The sequence below is a fragment of the Erythrolamprus reginae genome, chromosome 1 (assembly GCF_031021105.1).
Source record: "Erythrolamprus reginae isolate rEryReg1 chromosome 1, rEryReg1.hap1, whole genome shotgun sequence".
Classification (NCBI taxonomy): Eukaryota; Metazoa; Chordata; class Lepidosauria; order Squamata; family Dipsadidae; genus Erythrolamprus; species Erythrolamprus reginae.
Genome location: NC_091950.1, coordinates 12,186,666 through 12,202,324, shown reverse-complemented (window position 1 = coordinate 12,202,324; position 15,659 = coordinate 12,186,666). Strand labels below are relative to the sequence as shown.

Sequence of the window (15,659 nt, the reverse complement as noted above, 5' to 3'; positions counted from 1 at the left end):
GAAGTGTTTTTAATAGGAAAGTGAACACAAGAACAAGGGGACACAAACTGAGGTTAGTTTGGGGGAAAGATCAAAAGCAACGTGAGAAAATATTATTTTACTGAAAGAGTAGTAGATCCTTGGAACAAACTTCCAGCAGACGTGGTTGGTAAATCCACAGTAACTGAATTTAAACATGCCTGGGATAAACATACTGTATATCCATTATACGATAAAATACAGGAAATAGCATAAGGGCAGACTAGATGGACCAGGAGGTCTTTTGCTATGTTTCTATGTTTTTTTCTCTCTCTTCTCTTCTCTTCCCTCCCCTCCCTTTCCTTTCTTCTCTTCATTCCCTGTAAATACAATTTTGAAAAAAAATATCGGATATTTCCCGCATGGCAAACCTGATTCCCGGGATCTTTTATGCGCCTCCCTCAACGCCCCCTCCCCTTGCCCCCCTCCCTCCTCCTGCCCGGCTGTTCCCCTCCCCTCACCCCCCGCTCCCCCTTCTCCGTGGGCCCCCCTCCAAGCTCCTCCCCCTCGCTGCGCCTTCAAAAGTTGGATTAACCCGAACTATAGGAGCCTGTTTGGCTGTTTCTGGCGAGGCTGGAGCGGGGAGGGGGCGGAAGACCCCGGGCGCTGCGACTGGATGGGTAAATTGGAGACCAAGTTACTTAGTTTGTGTATTTTTTGTTGCTTTGCTTTTTGGGGTGGGAAACAATAAATCAAAGCAAGAGATACATTGTCGCTTAGATCTCTGCAGCGAAGGAGGAAAAAAAGTGTGTGTGTGTTGGGGGGAATAAATTTCCTTTCTAGCGTGGGAGCGGGTGCTGAAAAAGTCACGCGTGGGTTGCAATCGTATTTAATGTTTAAGTCGTTTTGCGCTTTGTGCTGCGCCTCGAAATCTTGCCGCTTTCTGCGCCTCCTCTAACTCCACGGTCCAAGTTTCTCCCTTTTAAATTTTCAATTGCTGTATCTCTACGTTTGAAAATTGGGCTGCTTATCGGAGCCAATTCGGATTTGGCATTCAATCCGGATTCTGAGGTTTGGGTTTTTTTGGAAATTGGGGGGTGGGATTGGGTGGAGCGCCCTCTAAATTGGAAGCAGATGGGACCCTCCAGGCTATCCAAAAAAAAGGGTATTTCTCCTCCCTCCCCCCCTTTTTCTCTTTTTTTAGGGGGGAGACTCCAAATCAGAAATGGGGGGGGCTTCCTTGCACCCCTTTTTTTCAGTTGGGTTAGATCGGTGCCTTGCCAAAATACAAACTTTAGGAGTTTTTCGTTGGGGAATTTTAAGATGCAACCGAGAAGGCGTTGGGAAAAAAAACACTTTTTAAACGCTCTTTGTCCTTTTCACTTCTTTTTCCCGCAAACTCACTTTTTTCTCTTTTTTGCCAGATGCAGAAATTTTGCAAATTTTGCCATTTTCTCCCCCTTTTTTCTCTCTTGCAATTAATCCCCCCCCTTCGATTTCGCCTATGCGCTCTTCCAGCCCTCTCCTCTCTGGTTTGTGTTTTCCTTTCCAGTTTTTTTTCCTCCATTCCTCTTCTCCCATCCATTTTTTTTTTTTTGGTGTTTTCTTTTCAACCAATCCCCTGCTTTCAAGCTGGAGAGAGGAGACGGTTAACGTTTTGCATATGTGTGGGGAGGGGAAGGGCTTTGCCCCTCTTCCCTGGATTTTGGCCGCCCTAGGCTAGAAATCAAAATAGGATTTTGCAGAAAAATAATAAAATAAAAAATGCCAGGGCTGGTCTTTAAGGAATTTCTGCGGCCCGTTTTTTAAAAAAAAATTATTTTAGTTCGTATTTCTTTATCCTTTTATATCTTTCCCTTTTTATTTTAGATTCCTTTTTCTTTCCTTTTTTGGGTTCCTTTCGTTTTTTAAATTTTTTCTTCTCTTTTGGATAATTAAAGAGAAAAAGATGGGTTTCTTCTTTGGGGGAAAAAAACCTGTTTGGTGGCTGTTGGTTTTTTTGTTGTTCTCTTTTGGTCTCCTTTGTATCCCAAATTCCAGGGGAACAAAAGAGGTTTTGGAACCAAGTGGAAAAAGGGAAAAAAATACCAACTTTGTTGTTCGGATTGCAGGATTTTGTATTGGGTGCATTGTTTGTGTCTTGTTTCTTTCTTCCAGTCTTCTTTTTTCTTTTACAAAATAACAAGGGTTTGTTTCATTGGGCCTGGCGCGGATTCAGGGGTTTTGTTGCAAAACATATTAGCAACCCACTAGAAAAAAAATGAATTTGACCCTTTTGGATTTATTTGAAGTGGATTGCGTGTTACATTTCCAGCAAGAAGGGTGGGGGGGGGGGGTGTGTGCAAAGGATATTTTGGAAATTTTGCTTAAAATCTAGAAATTTCCCTCCCCCTTCCCTTCAACCCTTCCAATCAGGATCTCAAATTCTTCCTCTTTTATTTATTTGGCGATTCATGAACAAAAGATGGTGGATTTGCTTTATAGAATTTAAGTCAATTGTTTCTCAACCTCTGCAACTTTTAAGGCAAGTGGACTTCAACTCCCAGAATCCCCCAGAACGGCTGGTAAATTCTGGGAGTTGCAGTCCACCCCTTCTAAGAGGTTGCCGTGGTTGGGAAACAATTTATTTAAAACATTAGAAGTGAGTTATTTAAACCCAAAAATGAAATGTTTCTTCTTGAATCTTGATGGGTCTGAGGAAATAGGAATCTGCTATTTGCAATCAAAGCCTTTGTCAACTTTTGAATGCGAAGCTTGTTCTGTGTCATGCTTCACAAAATCACAAATATTTCACTGACTAAGAAACATAGAAACATAGAAGTCTGACGGCAGAAAAAAACCTCATGGTCCATCTAGTCTGCCCTTATAATATTTCCTGTATTTTATCTTAGGATGGATATATGTTTATCCCAGGCATGTTTAAATTCAGTTACTGTGGATTTACCAACCACGTCTGCTGGAAGTTTGCTCCAAGCATCTACTACTCTTTCAGTAAAATAATATTTTCTCAGCTTCTGACCTTTCCCCTAACTCACCTCACATTGTGACCCCTTGTTCTTGTGTTCACTTTCCTATCTTAAACACTTCCCTCCTGAACCTTATTTAACCCTTTCACATATTTAAATGTTTCGATTGTGTCCCCCCTTTCCCTTCTGTCCTGCAGACTATACAGATCGAGTTCATGAAGTCTTTCCTGATACGTTTTATGCTTAAGACCTTCTGCCATTTTTGTGGGGGGAGGAGATACCAATGGGGTGGGGGAGATACCGAAAATTGAACTTGCCAACAGACATATCTCCGAGACACCCAGTGACCGGTTAGGTCCCACAGAGTTGGCCTTCTCCGGGTCCCATCGACGAAACAATGTCGTCTGGCGGGACCCAGGGGAAGAGCCTTCTCTGTGGCGGCCCCGACTCTCTGGAATCAACTTCCCCCGGAGATTAGGATTGCCCCCACCCTCCTTGCCTTTTGCAAACTCCTTAAAACTCACCTCTGTCGTCAGGGATGGGGGAATTGATTCCCCTGGACCGTTTTTTGTTTTATGCATGGTTTGTATGAGATGTATGATTGTTTTCATATGAAGGGGTTTTACATTCTTTTAAATATTGGATTTGTACTGTTTTTATTGTTGTGAGCCGTCTCGAGTGAGGGCAGCATACAAATCTAAATAATAATAATAATAATAATAACAACAACAACAACAACAACAACCTTACCCTAACCACAACAACAACAACATTTAAATGTTTCCTGGAGTGGATTGGTGGGAAACATTTCCAGAGTTTCCATCCACAGCCAGGCAGCCTTTGGCTCTGGGGGACTGCATTTTCCATCATCCCTAGCCGCAAAAGCCACGTGGGTTGGGGGTGAAAGAGAAAGATTTTACCCAATGCAGGTAGTCCTCGACTTAACAACCGTCCATTTAGTGACCATTCAAAATTACAAGAGCATTGAAAAAAAAGTGATTTAGAACCACAACCTATGCCCATTGCAGCATGATCAAAATACTTGGCAACTCGTATTTATGACAGTTTCAGTGCTATGATGGGGTCCATGTGATCTCCTTTTGTGACCATCTGACCATTCAGGGGGAAACCAGGTTCACTTAACAACGGCTTACTAACTTAGCAGCTGCACTGATCTCATTCACACCTGTGACAAGTAAGGTTGCAAAAGGGAGCAAAGCTCTGTTAGCAACTCTCTCTGCAAAAAGTTTGAGCTCAACTGTTGTTGTAAGTCAGGGACTGTATCTATACAGGAAAGAGAAAGCTGGTGGATCCTGGTAGCATCTAAAGCAGTGTTTCTCAACCTTGGCCATTTGAAGATGTGTGGACTTCAACTCCCAGAATTCCCCAGCCAGCGTTGCTGGCTGGGGAATTCTGGGAGTTGAAGTCCACACATCTTCAAACGCCCAAGGTTGAGAAACACTGACCTTGCTATAAAGATACTTTCTTGTGGCTGTGCAAAGGGCAATGACCTGTGGTTTCCTTTCACTGATTTTGGCTACGGACTGAAGTGGGATTTGGATAAGATGCTTTTTAGATTGTGTTTGTCTGGGGGGGTGTGAGAGACAGCGAGAAAAGGAGAAAAAGGGAGAAAGAAAGAGAGGAGAGATGAAGAGAGAAGAGAAAGTGGGAGAAAAGGAGAGGAGAGATTGAAGGAGAGGAGGACAGAGTGGGAGGGAGGGAAAGGGACAGGAGGAAAGAGTGGGGGAGAGGGAGAAAAGGAAAGAAGGAGGGATGGAGGGAGAGAGGAAAAAGAGGGAGAGTGGGGGGAAATAGAAATAAGGAAAGGGAGAAAGTGGGAGAAGGAGAGAAGGAGAGAGAATAAAAAAAGGAGAGAGAATGGGGGAGAGATAAAGAAGGGGAGAGGGAGAGAGGAGAAAGAGGAGAGATAAAGGAGAGGTAGAGAGCGGGAGAGGAGAAAGTTGGAGACAAAGAGGAATAGAGAAGGAAGGGAGAGGGGAGAGATCAAGAAGGAGAGATGGAGGGAGAAAGAAAGGAGAGGGAGAGGAGAAAGTGTGAAAGAAGGAGAGAAGGAAAGGAGAGGGGGAGAGAAGAAAGTGAGGAAGATAGAGTGGGGAAGAGATAGAGAAGGAGAGGAGAGAGGAAGAGGGAATGAAAGGAGAGATTGAGAGAGTGGGAGAGGAGAAAGAAAAGAGGGAGAGGGAGGAGAGGAGTAGTAAAGGAGAAGTGGAGAGAGATGGAGAAGAGAGAGGGAGAGATCAATGAGATAGGGAGAGAAGGAGAAGCAAGTGGGAGAAAAAAAGAAGGAAAGAGAGGGAGAAGAAAGAGGGAGGAGAGTGGGGGAGAGATAAAGAAGAGAGGGAGAGAAGAGAGGGAGAGGGAATGAAAGGAGAGAAGGAAAGAGAGGGAGAGGAGAGAGAGGGAGAGAAGAGAGGAAGAAAATGAAAGGAGAGGGAAAGAGAGGGAGAGGAGAAAGAGGAGTGGGAGTGGGGGGAGAGGAGCGATAAAGGAGAGGTGGAGAGAGAAGGGGAGGAGAGTGGGAGAGATCAAGAAGGAGAGAGGGAGAGGAAAGTGGGAGAAAGAGAGAGAAATTCAGGGCCTGGGGAGGCCTGTGATTGCTTGTCACTGATCTTCAATTTCCGGCCCTTTTGTGGCGGGAAATAGATCACAATCGGCCTCTTTAAACAGTCCTCCCCCCCCAATGCCCCCTCCAGGTGGCTGCTTGGGTATTTGTGGTATACCTGGGTGGGATTGGTGCCCAGGGCCCGGTGGGCTCACCTGCGCAGAAGCCGGCCAATGGGAGGGAGGTCTCAGCCTTGCCACCCAGGCCCAAGGCCTCCCTCCGAGGCCTGCAATGACCTGAGGAAAAATCGAGGCCTGCTATGACCTGGGGAAGAGTTTGTGTTTGTGTGGCTCCTCTGGGTGAAGAGGGGGCTGTGGGAATGGAGGAGGAGTTGCTGGGCCTTTGTTCTGGGAAGGAGAAGAGGAGGTGGGAGGGCAGGAGGACGGACAAGGCCTTTATTTGCCTTCTTCTTTCAAATCCATCTTTTCTCTCCTCCACCCTCAGTATTTGAATATGATTTTGGGTTGAATGTTTGAGCAAAAGGGGACTTCTCTACTCCTTCATCCTTTCTTCCCTCCATCCATCGCTCCCTTCTTTCCTTTTATCGATCCATCCCCATCAATATCTTATTTCTTCCCTGCCCATCAAACATTTTTCTCATCTTTTCTTTCTTTCTTTCTTTTCTTTTCTTCTTTCTTTCTTTTCTTTCTTTTTCCCTTTCCTCCCTCTACATTCTTTCTTTTTTTTCTTTCCTCCCTCTACATTCTTTCTTTTTTTTCTTTCTTTCTCTCTCTCTCTCTTTCCTTCTTTCATCTCTCTCCTTCCTTCCTTCTTTCCTTCCTTCCCCCCTTTTTACTTTGTCCTGTTTTCCTTCCCCTCTGATCTTCCTTCCTTTTTTCATCTTCCTTTCCTTCCTTCCTCTTATTCCTGTTTCCCTTCCTTTCCTCTTTGCTCCTTCCTTCTCTCCTTCCTCCCTTTTTTACTTCCTCCTGTTATTTTTTCTTTCTTTCCTCCCTTTTTCCTTCTTTCTTTCTTTCTTTCTTTCTTTTCTTTTCCCCCCTTTCCTCCCTCTACATTCTTTCCTTTTTTTCTTTCCTCTCTCCTCTTTCTTTTTTTCTTTCTTTCTCTCTCTCTCTTTTTCCTTCTTTCATCTCTCTCCTTCCTTCTTTCTTTCCTTCCTTCCCCCCTTTTTACTTTGTCCTGTTTTCCTTCCCCTCTGATCTTCCGTCCTTTTTTCATCTTCCTTTCCTTCCTCTTATTCCTGTTTTCCTTCCTTCCCTCTTTGCTCCTTCCTTCTCTCCTTCCTCCCTTTTTTACTTCCTCCTGTTATTTTTTCTTTCTTTCCTCCCTTTTTCCTTCCTTCTTTCTTTCTTTTTTCCTCCCTTCCCTCCTTTTCTTCCCTTTCTGTGTCCCTCCCTCCCTTCCCTCCTTCTTCCTTCCTTCCTTCATTTCTTCCTCAGATTAGGCCCTTGGCTCTCTGGGAAAAGCAGTATTCATCCTCAAACACAGAATTTTCTGTCATTTTTCTTAACAGTTTGATATTTATAGCCCAGCCCTGCTCCGTTGCGTGTGAGAAAAGAGGAGGAAGGAGGCTGGGAGAAGGGGGGGGGGGGCACAAAATGGAAGCTTTACATAAGAATTAATTTAGTTTGTTCAAAATGTGTCAGCGTGAGGTGCGCGCATAATGCTCCTTTGCTTACCGAATACCTTCAATCTCTTCCCTTTTCAAACAGAAAATTTCTCACTTGTTTGGGGGGTTTTTTCCCCCCTTCTTTTTTGACAGACACAAAATGGTCCCTTGGGAAACAGAGGGAGAGAAAAAGAGAGGTGTGTGTGTGTACAATTTGCTCAGTCTCATAGCAATGCTTGGGGTAAATATAGCACATTTTTTTCTTAAATTATCCACGGAACAGATCTCCAAACTAGCTGTGATTGATATGTGCGGTTTTGGGGAAACAAAAATTAGATGCAGGGTTGAGAGTTGAGCTAGTTCCTTTTTCCAAGCTGTGATACCTTTGACTTATAGATAATATTACCCTATATTTCTGAGTGTAAGACACACCAAAGTATATGACACACCTTAGGTTTTGGAGAGGAAAATAGGGAAAAGAATCTGCTTACCAGGTATTTATCTGGCTAGCGTCCTTAGTTTGGTCAGGGTATTTCTGGGGTCCAGGGAGGACAAAAACGTCTTTTCCTTACTTACCTCTTTGAAATCTTGGTGTGTCTTATACAAAGGTGCAGCTTATAGTTCAGAAAATACTGTCTGTCTGTCTGTCTGTCTGTCTGTCTATCTTATCTATCTATCTATCTATCTATCTAGGATGCTTGGCTGCATAGCTAGAGGTATAACAAGCAGGAAGAGGGAGATTATGATCCCACTATATAGAATGCTGGTGAGACCACATTTGGAATACTGTGTTCAGTTCTGGAGACCTCACCTACAAAAAGATATTGACAAAATTGAACGGGTCCAAAGACGGGCTACAAGAATGGTGGAAGGTCTTAAGCATAAAACGTATCAGGAAAGACTTAATGAACTCAATCTGTATAGTCTGGAGGACAGAAGGAAAAGGGGGGACATGATCGAAACATTTAAATATATTAAAGGGTTAAATAAGGTCCAGGAGGGAAGTGTTTTTAATAGGAAAGTGAACACAAGAACAAGGGGACACAATCTGAAGTTAGTTGGGGGAAAGATCAAAAGCAACATGAGAAAATATTATTTTACTGAAAGAGTAGTAGATCCTTGGAACAAACTTCCAGCAGATGTGGTAGATAAATCCACAGTAACTGAATTTAAACATGCCTGGGATAAACATATATCCATCCTAAGATAAAATACAGAAAATAGTATAAGGGCAGACTAGATGGACCATGAGGTCTTTTTCTGCCGTCAGACTTCTATGTTTCTATGTTTCTTTCTATCTATCTATCTATCTATCTATCTATCTATCTATCTATCTATCTATCTATCTATCTACCGGTATCTATCTATCTGTTGTGGTTAGCTCTGACCAGCTCCTGCCCCAAGGACTGTGGATGTGGGGGAGACATCCACATGCTGCAGGCCTGTTTGCTCCTGGTGGAATCTGCTGATGAAGGCTCCTCTGATCAAGAAGACATGAGTGACAGGGAGGAGGAGAGTGTGGCAGACAGCTCAGAAGGAGATCAATTATCTAGCTCTTCCTTGGATTCGGAACAAGAGTTAATGATACAGCCACGCATGCGGAGAGCGATGCATAGGCAGCAACAACTGAGAGATTATTATCAAAGAAAATGAGGCCACCTGTGGTTGGGTAGGGCTGTGCGTAATTAGTGAGGCTGCTATAAATAGCAGCCTGTGGGTTTGGCCACATCTGATCCTTGTGTTTTGTGCCTGCTTTGCTGACTGATTTTTCCCCATTTTCAAACTAAACCAGAGCAAAGTGTGTTTCACTTTGTGAAAGAAGAAGGACTGTGAATTGCCTCACAGCTGCAAGCTAAGTATCACAGAACTGATAAGGGACTTGTACAAATTACCAGTTTGTTTGGAGACGAGTGCTTTTTGCTATACAAAAAGAGTGCTTCGTTTATTTGCATTTTCGATATAAAGAACATTGTTTTAAATTTTCAAACGTGTGTGTGTCTGAAATTGTATCTGTGCATTTTCGGACGGATTCTACCAGAGAGCTCGACAGAACACTATCTATCTGTCTATCTATCTATCTATCTATCTATCTATCTATCTATCTATCTATCTATCTATCCATCCATCCATCCATCCATCCATCCATCCATCCATCCATCCATCCATCTATCTATCCTAACCCATCCATGCATCCATCCCAATCTGAAGTCCATTTAAGCCTCCCTGCAGTGATGGCTAATGGGTTCGTGTGTCATTTTCCAACGGGTGAAAAAGAAAAAAAATAAGCACTTTTATCCAATTTTGGATAATTTAGCCAGCTTTGAAAAGCGCTGCTTTTAATGTATCACATAGATTATACACCCATTTTTTTTAAAAAAATATTTTAATTCTGCCTGCAAAGCACACCTTTTAAGAAACTGCTTTGTGCCGTGTTCAACCTCCCTGCATAACCGCAGGAGTTGCCACATCGGATACGGGGCGCACCTTGTGGGCCAGAACCAGGTTTGATTCAGTGGTTACTGCAGGGGGTGGTAGTGAGTGGCCTTGCATTTTTGAAGGTGGACTCCTGTGTGCTCTATGTATGTCTTGTGGACAGGTAGTTGTTGTGGCTCACCAGCAGCCTGTGTAAGCTGGTAGCTGTTTGTGGTAGCGCAGAGGCTGATGTGGTGATGCGCCAGTGGCTTGCACAGCTGGCACCCAAGTTCGGACAGTGAGGAGGCTGGAGAGGGCTCTGTGCCAGAGGTGAAGTTTCAGCGAGGCCTTCTGAATATCCAATCAGTGACGAGGAAGAAGAGGAGGAGCCTATTCTCAATGCAGAGCTGCCAAAAGGCAGGAATGGTTCCTCAGGAGGAGGTCTCCTCGAGAGTAAAGCTTGGAGCTAATTGGCCACTCCCATAGCCTATTTAAGGAATGATGACAAGGAGCCAATTTGCAGGAAACAACTTTGTTCATATTCCTTCTGGTCGGCTCTTGTTCTCTCTCTTGGCATTTTTCCTGCAAATTGCTTCTGGGCATTTTGCCAACCACGTAAGACCACTGTTATCCACAAGGCTGTTGACTCAGCCTTGAGTTATTATTTCGTGGACTCCTGCTGGCTGTGAATGAAGTTGAATTATCAGCCAATATTTAGAAAAGACTGATTTAAACTGTATTTGTTTTTGAGGACTACTAAGTCAGCTTATTTGGTAGTCCTTAATTAGTAAAGTAAGATTTGTACACAGACTTTGTGTGTGCTGCATTCTTCGTGGTCCGTAGCTGGGGCAGAACAGTAGTCCTTGCCTTATGACCGCAGTGGAGCCCAAAATTTCTGTTCTTACATGAGATGTTAAGTGAGTTAAGTCAAGGATCTCCAACCTTGGCAGTTTTAAGACTTGTGGACTTCAAGTCCCAGAATTCCTGGGTGAGGAATTCTGTGATTTGAAGTCCACAAGTCTTAAAAACCGCCAAGGTTGGAGACCCCTAAGTTAAGTGAACAATGGCTATTGTTAAGTGAATCACCTGAGTTCTTAAATTAATAATATGGTTGTTAAGTGAACATTGATATTGCTATTGATAAAATTGAACAGGTCCAAAGACGGGCTGCAAAAATGGTGGAAGGTCTTAAGCATAAAACGTATCAGGAAAGACTGAATGAACTCAATCTGTATAATGTGGAGGACCGAATGGAAAAGGGGGACATGATCAAAACATTTAAATATGTTAAAGGGTTAAATAAGGTTCAGGAGGGAAGTGTTTTTCATAGGAAAGTGAACACAAGAACAAGGGGGCACAATCTGAGGTTAGTTGGGGGAAAGATCAGAAGCAACCTGAGAAAATATTATTTGACTGAAAGAGTAGTAGATGCTTGGAACAAACTTCCAGCAGACGTGGTTGGCAAATCTACAGTAACTGAATTTAAACATGCCTGGGATAAACATTAGATCCATCCTCAGATAAAATACAGGAAATACTGTACTATAAGGGCAGACTAGGTGAACCAGGAGGTCTTTTTCTGCCGTCAATCTTCTATGTTTCTATGAATCTTGCCTTCACTTCTAGCCAGTCCAGCCTTAATATTTTTTTAAAAACAATCCAAAATTAGCCATGCTAAACTCATAGAGCATCCGAGGATAGCAGATTAATAGGAATTTGATCAAGGGAAGAAGAGGTTGGACTGGATGACCTCTTGGGCTTTCCTCCAAAATGGTGATACGGCCATCCCATCTCCTTACCTAGGGAAGAAAACAGCGGCATTCGTCGGAGCTGCTCTATATCATCAATCAATCAAAAGGAATAAAGCCTGTGAAGGCCAAACTTGAAGGAATGTAAACAGTATAATTGAGTAGACTACTGGATTGTTGTTACTTGCCTAGAGGTAGCATAATAGGGGGGAGAGAGAGAGAGAGAGAGCAGTTTTAAAATTGGTTTTAATTTGAGCAGCTGCAAATAAAAAAGGCCCTACCCAGCTTTTCAGGGATATGACAGATCAGGGTTTTTTTTAAGCCCAAGTTGTTTTAAGACGGGTGGACTTCAACTCCCAGAATTCCCTAGCCAGCATGCTTTAAAATGGATGAACATCAACTCCCAGAATTCCCTAGCCAGCATGCATTAAGATGAGTGGACTTCAACTCCCAGAATTCCCTAACCAGCATGTTTTAAAATGGAGGGACTTCAACTCCCAGAATTCCCTAGCCAGCATGCTTTAAAATGGATGAACATTAATTCCCAGAATTCCCTAGCCAGCATGCTTTAAGATGGATGGACTTCAACTCCCAGAATTCCCTAGCCAGCATGCATTAAGATGAGTGGTCTTCAACTCCCCTAATTCTTTAGCCAGCATGCTTTAAAATGGATGGACATTAATTCCCAGAATTCCCTAGCCAGCATGCTTTAAGATGGATGAACATCAACTCCCAGAATTCTCTAGCCAGCATGCTTTAAGATGGGTAGACTTCAACTCCCAGAATTCTCTAGCCAGCGTGCTTTAAGATGGGTAGACTTCAACTCCCAGAATTCCCTAACCAGCATGCTTTAAAATGGATGAACATCAACTCCCAGAATTCCCTAGCCAGCATGCTTTAAAATGGATGGACTTCAACTCCCAGAATTCCCTAGCCAGCATGCTTTAAAATGGATGGACTTCAACTCCCAGAATTCCCTAGCCAGCATGCATTAAGATGAGTGGACTTCAACTCCCCTAATTCTTTAGCCAGCATGCTTTAAAATGGATGGACATCAACTCCCAGAATTCCCTAGGCAGCATGCTTTAAGATGGGTAGACTTCAACTCCCAGAATTCCCGTCAGCCAATCTGCCTGGGGAATTGTGGGAGTTGAATTCCTTCCATCTTAAAATGTATGGGGGGGGATTAAAATATATCCATCTTAAAACATGCTGGCTGGGGAATTCTGGGAGTTTTAAATTGTACATCTTACAGCATGCCGACTGAGGAATTCTGGGAGTTGAAGTCTTCTTCAAGCATGCTGGCCTAAGAAGAAATTCTGAGAGTCTACTTATCTTTAAAAATGACCTGATCAGGGGAATTCTGGGAGTTGAAGTCCATCCTTCTTAAAAATATGCGCTCTGGGGGGATTTTGGGAGTTGAGGTCCACCCATCTCAAAGCAACGCAGGCTGAAAAATACTGGATTACTTGTCTCCAAGTGAGGAGTGCAATTAATACCAGTGAAATTATTACTCCCTACTTCAAGTTGCAAAAAGCTCTGAGCACATACTAATGTTTTATAAAAGTTTTTTAAAAACTTTAAATGGGAACACAGTGGTGATAAAAATGCATTTTTAAAATTTGTTTTTAAATTATTTTTCTTCATTATACGTCCATACGTATACCTTAATTTTATTAAACAATAACAATAACAATATTTTTTATTAAACAATAACAATATTTTTATTAAACAATAACAATATTTTATTAAACAATAACAATATTTTATTAAACAATAACAATATTTTTATTAAACAATAACAATAACAGAGTTGGGAGGGACCTTGGAGGTCTTCTAGTCCAACCCTCTGCTTACACACTGCTCAAAAAACTAAAGGGAACACTTAAACAACACGATATAAGTCCAAGTAAATCAAACGTCTGTGAAATCAAACTGTCCACTTAGGAAGCAACACTGATTGACAATCAATTTCACATGTTGTCAACACATTCAACTTTGTACAGAACAAAGTATTCAATGAGAATATTTCATTCATTCAGATGTTGGATGTGCTATTTGAGTGTTCCCTTTATTTTTTTGAGCAGTATAGATTAGTATATAAACTTTAAAAACATATAAAAAAGAAAATGCAAACAAAATAGACATTATACAAAACCCAATAAAACACAAACAAAACATATATACATACATTAATAGCTTTAAGGTTATTTTACGATACATATATCAACTCTTATTTTACGCTTATTTACTATCTTATCTATTTCTACTATCAGTGTAATTCTATATCTCTAAGGAACTTAATTATAGAACCTGTAAGTACCGTACTGTAATACATATTTCTAAGCATTGATATAATACAATCTTATGTTCATTTGTCCTTGCAATCCTAGTCTTAATATTAATACTAATGTTTATCATATTACAGTATCTTATTTTCTTCTGTCAAGCCACTCATACAACAAATTCCATGCTTTATAATATTCCAAATCTTCTTTTTCTTTCAATTCAGTGGTCAATTTATCTAGTTCTGCACAAACCAAAATCTTTTTGATAATTTAAATGTTCGATAGGTCCCCCTCCTTTTTTCCAGTATTGTGCCAGTACAATTCTTAAGGCTGTGAGGATGTGTAGTATTATATATTGGTATTGCTTTTCTATATTTACCAATATCATATATTGGTAATGCTTCTGGTATTTTTTTTACTAATTCTTTGCTTAGTTATTTCTTCTAACCAGATTTTAATTCTGTACCAGATTTTAATTTTTGTATTCACAACTGCGGTGGTTCACTTAACATCCGAAGCAAGCGAGGCTGTAAAATCGGGCAAAGCTCCCTTAACAGCTGTTGTGGTCATTAAGTCGAGGACTACCAAGCAGATCCTTGAGAACGTGGGACCAAAATACATATATATATGACTGGATCCAATCTGAACATCTGGCTGTGCGAGGTACCATAATAATCGTATTAACGGGAAACGCTAATAGGAAAACATGGGTTTGCCTCACAGCTGCATTTTTATTTCAACAGCTAGGAAGACGTTTGGAAAAATATTTTGAATTTTTCTCTTTTTTGCCCTGTCATCATGTTTTCCACTCTGCCCAACAACTGCCCCTCTTTTCAATTCAATTCAATTCAATTTATTAGATTTGTATGCCGTCCCTCTCCGAAGACTCTGGGCGGCTCACAACAATAATAAAAACAGTATAACAATGGACCAAATCTAATAATAAAATTACATTAAAAACCCCAACAATTTAAAAACCATACAACACATACATACCAAACATATAAGAAAACCTGGGGGAGATGTCTTAATTCCCCCATGCCTGGCGATATAGGTGGGTCTTAAGTAACTTGCGAAAGACAAGGAGGGTGGGGGCCGTTCTAATCTTCGGGGGAAGTTGATTCCAGAGGGCTGGGGCCGCCACAGAGAAGGCTCTTCCCCTGGGGCCCACCAAACGACATTGTTTGGTCGCCGGGACCCGGAGAAAGCCAACTCTGTGGGACCTTATCGGCTGCTGGGATTCGTGCGGTAGAAGGCGGTTCCGAAGGTACTCTGGTTCAATGCCATGAAGGGCTTTAAAGGTCATTACCAACACTTTGAATTGTGACCGGAAACTGATCGGCAGCCAGTACAGGCCACGGAGTGTTGTAGAAATATGGGTGAATCTAGGAAGCCCCACGATGGCTCTTGCGGCCGCATTCTGCACGATCTGAAGTTTCCGAACACTTTTCAAAGGTGTTGCTTTATTGGACCCAGAATTGGCAGTAGGTTAAATAAACAACGGCAACAGCTGAAAATCAGCTGCTGGAGGAGATACAACGCTGTGTGTGTGGTGTGTGTGTATTTGTGTGTGTACACACAAGATGTCTTGAATCCCTGATCCCAGTATAAGCCTCCAAGTATTGCTGTGCTTAAGTGTGCTTCTTAGGGCTGCAAGGTATATATTTTGGGGCTTGGCTTTTCTCTTGGTTGCCTAGGTAGCGTCAATGTTCCTTAGCATGGAGAGGCTTGGGTTGCGTAGGGTTTTTTGGCTGCAGCAAAAAATAGGGGAGCGTGGCACAGTTTGGCGTGGCGGGCGTGGCCTTTTTATTTATTGTTACAGTTGAACGCCATCAACTTCAACCCCCTGCCCAAGCAGGAACCCTATAGCACACCAGTCAAGTGGCAGTTCAATCTTCTCTTAAAAATGTCCAGAGTGTTGGAGTTCACAACGTCCGCTAGTAGGTTGTTCCATTGGTTGATCGCTCTGACCGTCAGGAAGTTCCTCCTTCTCTCCATGTTGAATCTCTCCTTGGTCAGCTTCCAGCTGTTGTTCCTTGTCCAGCCCTCTGGTGCCCTGGAGAATAAAGTGATCCCCTCCTCTCTGTGACATCC

General features: G+C 42.3%; 1 protein-coding gene across 1 annotated transcript in view; it reads left to right on the top strand.

Annotated features, from left to right (window-relative positions):
- The first annotated feature begins 562 nt into the window (after window positions 1-562).
- PTPRS (protein tyrosine phosphatase receptor type S) overlaps window positions 563-15,659 on the top strand; it is a 301,225-nt gene continuing 286,128 nt past the window's right edge. The window contains exon 1 of the mRNA XM_070744606.1: window positions 563-638. The gene's annotated coding sequence lies outside the window, so the exon portion shown is untranslated. The remainder of the gene's footprint in view (window positions 639-15,659) is intronic.